This window comes from Equus asinus, chromosome 25 (genome assembly GCF_041296235.1).
Source record: "Equus asinus isolate D_3611 breed Donkey chromosome 25, EquAss-T2T_v2, whole genome shotgun sequence".
NCBI lineage: Eukaryota > Metazoa > Chordata > Mammalia > Perissodactyla > Equidae > Equus > Equus asinus.
Window position 1 is genome coordinate 14859358 of NC_091814.1, and position 7515 is coordinate 14866872.

General features: G+C 44.8%; 1 long non-coding RNA gene across 1 annotated transcript; it reads left to right on the forward strand.

Annotated features, from left to right (window-relative positions):
* The first annotated feature begins 2661 nt into the window (after positions 1–2661).
* On the forward strand, positions 2662–3963 carry LOC123280673 (uncharacterized). Its single transcript, XR_006519803.1, has 2 exons — positions 2662–2746; positions 3483–3963. It is a non-coding gene; the product is annotated as an uncharacterized lncRNA (long non-coding RNA).
* The last annotated feature ends 3552 nt before the right edge of the window (positions 3964–7515 follow it).

Here is a 7515-nt window from a genome sequence, read left to right on the forward strand (position 1 = left end):
GCGAAACCATGGGCTACTGAAGCGGAGCACGCAAACTTAACTGCTCAGCCACAGGGCCAACCCCTACATTTTAAGAATCCTAACTGAGCACTTATATTGCTCACTCCCAGTCTCCATTTAAACTAAATATATATGCTCGTCGAAGTTCATTTGTTCACCATTCGTTTTCACTCATGTATGTTTTTGCTTTACTTATGGTAAATCTTTTCCATGTTTTGAAAAATACTGTGTATTTTTCATTGTCTTCTGGGTACACACATGTTTTCATTAGTTTGAAGTTTCTAAATTATATAACGTATAACGTACAACATATGCATACTTCTATTGTTCTATATACAGATATGCTTTTTTTCTCTTTCAAGCCTTTGACACTTCTAGAACCTCTCTGTGGCGTTCAGTGATGCCCCTGCCTCCGCTCCACTGTGCTGGATTGCGTTATTGCTCTCCCTTCCTCACTTGCCCCTGTGTTGATGTCCTTATGCCTAGTGACTTAGCAGTGTCTCCCACTAAGCGGGCAGAACATATTTGCTTACCCTTTGACCTTGAGTTTGGCTTGTGACTTGCTTTGGTCAATGGAGTAAGGCAGGGATGATAGTGTGCCAGTTCAGAGTCTAGTTTTTAAGGAATTTTGTGTGTTTCCATTTGCCCGCTTATGCCTCTCCCACCCCTGTGAGAAAAGCATGCCCAGGATAGCCTACTGGCCCCAAAAGGAGGAAAGAGAGATGTGGAGCATAGCTGGACCACCCAGCTGAGCCCAGCGTAGGTCAAACCACACCCAACCTTGAACATGCTGTCTCAGGAGCAAAATAAATAATTGCTGTATTCCTTTTGTTTATTATGTTGTTGTTTGTTATACAGTGAAGTTGAAGCCATGGTTAACTGATATATTCCTAAACTATAATCTTTTGTCTTATGAACCACTGAAAGCTTTGCAGTTTTTCCTAGACATTTTCCACTTAAGTTTTGGTTTATTGTCCTACACAGCCCCAAACTTGGCAAATATCCTTAGGGGAAAATTGACTGTGTGTGTGAGGGCTGCCATATCTCTGCCCAAAACTCCACTGGTATTTTGTCTCTCAGCTGTGTGCCTCAACAGGCTTAAAACCTGATTCTCAGTGTTGCGCCTGCTCAGAATTGGCAAATGCTCCCAGTGTAACAGTGGCTGCAGAGTCAGCTCCCTTCCCTGGGATCTTAGCCCCTCCAGTTCACGTTGCCTCAGCAGTTCTCTGCTTTCTTCCAAAATACAAGCTCTGATGGCAGCTGGGTTTCCTAGTGAAGTTAGTTGGGAGAACTGGTCTGTCAGTCGTTACTTCATCCCACCCAACAATGGAAACTTCCAATGATGTTTCGTTACTAGAAAAATCTATCAATGTGATTCAGTGTTTTTACAGATTAAAGGAAAAATAAAAAATATTATCTCAATGGATGTGAAAAAAAGCGTTTAATAAACTTCAATACCACTCACAATCTAAACCTCTGATCACCTGTAACTGAGCAGAATATTCTTATTGTACTGAATGGTAACTAGTAGAATCCTGCAGGGTGTGTTCAATCAGTCTTCTTGAAACAGAACTCAAAAGTGTTTTCCCTTAATTTTGCTTGACAATGGAATTTTATTCAACCATTTTGCTATGGCACACAATCTAAAATATATTAGGATGATAATGTTTCCCCCTTATTGGAGCAATAGATAAGCAGTTCATTTATAAAATTATTTTCATTGTACTGCAATTATAAACAATTTTTTTTTCTTGGTGAGGAAGATTGGCCCTGAGCTAACATCTGTGCCAATCCTCCTCTATTTTGTATGTGAGATACCTCCACAGCATGATTTAATGAGCAGTGTGTAGATCCGTGCCCAGAATCCAAACCCATGAATCCCGGGCCAGCAAAGCAGACCACGTGAACTTAACCACTATGCCACTGCACTGGCCCCTATTATAAATTTTTAAAGTCAGATGGACCTTAGATGGAGAAGCTGATGCTCATGGAGGTGAAGTGACTTATCGAAAGTCACAAATGAAAATACTGGCAAAGCCAGAGCTGGAACCCAATCCTTTGATTCCCAGTCTACTGCTGGACCCTAAACACTTTGAGGCTTGCACAAAACTCTGCAGTATCTCTTTACTACTGATAGAAGGAAACCAAGGAAATAAAAATTATTCTCCTAATACTCAACTTCATCTGCTGAATATGACTTGGTTTTCCTGTATTATCACACCCTAACCCCATTATTCAGGTAGGCAAACTGTCAAGTGGAGTCACACAGATTACTTACTCATCATTTTCTGACTTCACGTTGCACTTTTAAAGCATGGAGTCATGTTAGCATGCCTTCCTGCAACACTGTCCTGCATCTTCTCCATCTCTCTCAGCATTCTCTCTTTATCATTAAACTCTCGTCTCTCAGTTCCAATCCTACACTTGTATACTCTATCTTATACACTTATGCTGCTTCATGGAGTCCCAGCCTAGGAAACAATGCAATTTAGTGGGGTTTAGGACTCCAGCTTCAGAAGTGTAACTCAGGCTCTCCCTGGGAAGGATAGATTGAAGAGCCAGGGAGTGGAATGTCAAGAATTACCCAGCAGGTGCCCAGGTGTGGGCGGAGCCACTTCCTGCCCCTCCCAGAACCAGGGCTCACCCACAGCCTAGTCAGGCCGGAGCCTATAAAACACATCTCAGCCAACTGCTCCTCATCTGCCCTGAACCTCAGAGACTGCTCTTCCACATTGGGTCTCTCCGGGTGAGTGGGTCTTTCGGCTGAAAGGGTGAGGGGCTGCTGGAGATCAGGGGGAAAGGAAAGGAGGAGGGAGGAGGGGAGATGTTACCTTGGGTCTGGTAGGATCTGGTAGGAATTTTAGCCCCTAACCTGGACGGTGAGTGATCAGCCAGCCTAAATTCTTGCCAGTGTCTGGCCTGTGGCAACTAAGACAGCTGGCTGGGGATCACGTATCTGTGGCCATTTACCTCTCACAGACACATTTGTGGATGCCTAGACAGGATGGCAGATGCACACGGAGAAAACAGTGACATGACATATCATCTGGTGTGCCTCCTCTACCTCAAATATAATTTCCTGCCTTCCACCTTGCCTGCCTTTCTTTCTTTTCTCATTCATTTATCACTCATATATTATCCATATATTCAACAGTTATTTATTGAGCTCCTACCAATTACCTGGTGCTGTTCTAGACACTGGAATGTAGAAGTGTGCAAAAGCAGAGGCGTGGAAATCCCTGTTCTCATGGAGCGTCCATTTTGGTGGAGGATCTACATTCACTGGGCATCTTCTATGCGACAAGAACTGTGCCGTATGGTAGAGAGATAAATGTGAACAAGAAGGAGGCTTTGGCTTGAATTTGTGTGTGTGTGTCTACTTATGATTAGTTTCAGTTATCAGCAGCCCAGGGGTAGATTCCAAAGGAGGACACAGTGACCTAAGATTTCACAAGTCCATAAAACATCTGTTTGGGTTTCAGGTGAACTGAACTCCCACGTAGATGTCCTGCCAACAAACCCAGCAGCTGTGCCAACCTCCTCTTAAAGGGCCTACGACCCAGTGCCCCCCAAAGTGTCCCCCTAAGCACCCTCCCAAGATGCCCTGCTCCAGTCTCTTCCTGCTGTGGCCCTAGCTCCGGGGGTGCTGTGGCCTCAGCTAACAGTGGCATCAGAGCTCCAGTTGCTGCCACTGCTTTGGGGCTGCTCCCCACCTGGGCTCTGAGCATCAGCTGAGTGACTGAGAGGCCAATGACCAGCACCAGCCTTGTGCTTCTTGTCCTTCAGTCCCTTTCTATCCCTGATGAGCTCTCACCTGAAGAACATGCCCATGCTGGGGCTGTGCCACAGAAGCAGCCGTTGGCACAGCAACTTTGGGGCTGGGCTCAACTTACTTCCCTGATGTGTGGGTGTGATGGCTCTGAACAAGCTGCTTTCCTACAATAAATACTTTAAAATCCCTTGGCCCTGCGTGTTTTTTGGTTCATGTTTCCACTCTACTTACCAAGTCCTCCTCCTTCTCTCTTAATAGATGGTTGGGTTCTCAACTTTGCCTGAATAGGAGAAAAATCAATCTGCCAAAGAGAAAGAAATTAATTTTTAGATACACATGTATACTTTGTTTTAACAAACCTAAAATGTAGACAAATTACTGAAACAAATAAATTAGGGATATACCAGTGTATCAGGGAGAAACTTACTACAAAAAAGTCTTTCCAAAATGTCCCTTTAAATAATCGTCTTTTAAGTGTCTATAACAGAAAATGTCCTTTTATGTAAAAAAAGACATGCATTTGGACATTATTTCATAAATCCCCTTTCAATAAAATGTGATATTTGTAGCCACCTCTGACACAGGAAGGGTTAATAATCACTGGAAAAGGCTTGCCAACAAACTGTGACCCAGAGGTGAGAAGGCCGGTCAGCCAATGACGGATAAGACCTCCATGGGGAGGCAACCTAAGACAGGCACGGTCACTTGGGGGCACAGATGGAGACATGATATCGATATCGGGAGCAGTAGGGGCCGTTGCCTAGGAGGCCTTGCCTGCTCCGAGATAAAAATATACGAGCACAGCAATAACATGATAATATCAAAACAGAGGCTCCTTGAGAAATCACTAAGAATTCTTGGCATTTGCTAATTACTTCATCCAGAACACCTGTGTATATTTAACAGATGTAAGCTATGTATATATTGAAACGCTGGTTATAATAAACTCAGAGTGGCCATCAGCCCCCTCTGCATCTATCCTGATGTGTACAGTGGATTGCGACACTGACATATGGTGACCCCAACGAGATCTAAGACTGGCAGCATTATTGGTGAGTAATGATGTCGGGGATTTCAATTGCCTTTCGGGGGTCCGCTGTGAGAATGATGGGCCAACAATTGGCGACCCAGCAGAAATTATACTTTAAGACACTTCAGCGGCTGCTGAAGGCGATTTCAGTTTCGGTTTCTCCTGCCGAGTTACAGAGGATATTGCTGGCAATATCTCTAATCAACCATGACTTGGCGTCCAGAAACTTGAAATGGGGCACACTCCCCAATGCCCCGAAAAACCAAGTTTGAGGAGCTCTCAATCAGCAGGCCGACTCTATGTGAATGATTTAGTGGCGGCCTCGTCAGGAAGTGCCGGAGTGGATCTCATGGCTTCAGAGACAGTCGTCATAGATTGTGCTGACAAAACCTTTCTTGTTCCTACCAATGTATGGGGACCCTTTACAATCAGGATATTTTGGGTTATTAATGAGATGCTCTAGTTCAGATTTGAAGGGCTTAAACATCATTCCCGGGGTAATTGATGCTGACTATCAAGGTGAAATAAAAATCGTGGTCCGTTCATCTAGTTATTATGTGATAGAAGCTTTTACGAGGATAGTTCAGTTGATATTAATACCTTACTTGCCCCCTGCTCACGCCTCGATTTCAGTTTCTGTTCCTCCTGCCGAATTACAGAGGATATTGCAATATCTACACATTGCCCCTGGTTCTCTGAGGACGGCACCTTGGACATTGAGTTGTGGGACAGGGCTGGCAAGGCACTAAAGTCTTGCTTTGAGCATGGTCTTTTAAAGGATGTACATATCTTAACGACTTGGGGAACAGTACGTACTGCACTGTTCCCTTTGTGGGATCTATCGGATGAGGAAAAATCGGCCTCTTCACCCGAGCGCCCTTCAGGCAAAGCTGAGGAGGCGCCGCCACTTCCTTCTCTGCCTTGCTTGCTGCCAAGAGACTCTTTTAAAAAGGCAGTTAGTAAGTCTCAGACAAATTTTGAACAAATGTCCTCAGACGATGACGATTTACCATTCCCCCCTCCTTTAGAGAGGCGTTTCGCCTTCAAGAACCCTCATTTCTTGCCTATTGCTCCTCCTTGTACTCCACCAGCCCCGTATGTTGATCCCAGGCAGTATAGTATGGTTCATAATTGCCTTCAGGAAGGATTAAATCATGGAGATCCTGAATTTTTCCTGTGCCTTCCCCGTGATGGTCAATCATGGGTGAAGAGAACATGAATCCCTTCCTTTTGGGGTGTTTAAGGAGCTGAAAAAGAGCATTAGAGAGAATAGAGTGCAGTCACCTTTCACTGTTGGGATGATAGAGGCACTGGGAGTCAGTTATCGTATGCTACCCTGTGATTGGCTTTTGCTCGCAAAGACTCTTGTCGCATGCTGAATATACTCTTTTCAGGTATGAGTATAACGAGATACCTGTATCCCGATCTATGGATAATCTATCTTTAAACCCCCCTCTCCCAATCAGTGCTGACATGTTACAGGGGGTTGGCCAATATGCGACGCCTCAAGCACAGGCTGAGGCAAATGGAATGTTGCATAGACAATGTTCAGAGGTGGCATTAGAAGCCTGGAAGGCAATTCCCCCTTCAGGGGAGAACAAAGCCACCAATTCCTTTGTGAATGTCCGACAAGGGCCAAAAGAGCCAAGCATAGAATTTATTGACCGTCTCCAGCAGGCAATTGAGAGACAAATAGCTCATCCTGAAGTGGCTCAAATTATCCTGTTGAAAATAGCTTTTGAAAATGCTAATGCTGATTGCCAGTCTTCTATGTCTCACCTTAAAGGGCGAACTCACACCTTAGGGGATATGCTGGGAGCCTGTCAGGAAGTAGGAACTCATAGTCATGTGGCCAAAGCAATGGCAGCAGCGTTTTCGCAGCTGCCCAAAGGTGCTTTTTGATAATGCCTGTTTTAAGTGCGGAAGACGTGGACACCATGCAAAACAATGCAAGTCTGGTCCAAAAAATATCCCTGGTAAAGGAGGGCCAGCTGATATTAAAAAGCCGCCTTCTAAACCATGTCCTTGGTGCTGAAGGGGATTCCATTGGACGAATCAATGTTGCTCTAAAATTAATGTAGATGGTAATCTAATCAACTGTGACTTGGCGTTAGGAAACTCGAAAGGGGGCACACTCCCCAGTGCCCCGAAAAACTAAGTTTGGGGAGTTCCGCTGCCAAGAGGGGGGCCAGTGGCTTCGGCCACACTGGCGAGGGTGCTTTATAGCCTCGCCCACTTGGCCCTCCCCATTGGCCTAAAAAACAAACCTCTGCATCTGTACAAGGTGTAGGGGGGCTTAGGACGCCTACGACGCCTGAGGGAAGTGATTACGTCCTCAAAGTCAGAGGACCTGAAAACAGAATTGCCTTAATTACACCCTACATTCTTCCAACTCCATACTCCCTATGGGGGCGAGATTTGCTTTCTCAATGGAAACTATCTCTAAACGTTAAGCCTTTTTCCTAGGGGCAGCTGATGTTATTAACATTCCTCCCATACCTATTCAATGGAAAACTACCACGCCTGTATGGATAGATCAGTGGCCCCTTCCAAAAGAAAAATTACAGGCCTTAAAGATGCTAGTAGAGGAGCAAGTAAAATTAGGCCATATAGTACCCTCAAACACCCCAGAATTTGTGATAAAAAAGAAATCTGAAAAATGGAGATTACTCCAGGACTTAAGGGCAACCTATGGGGGCTTCACAGAAGGGAG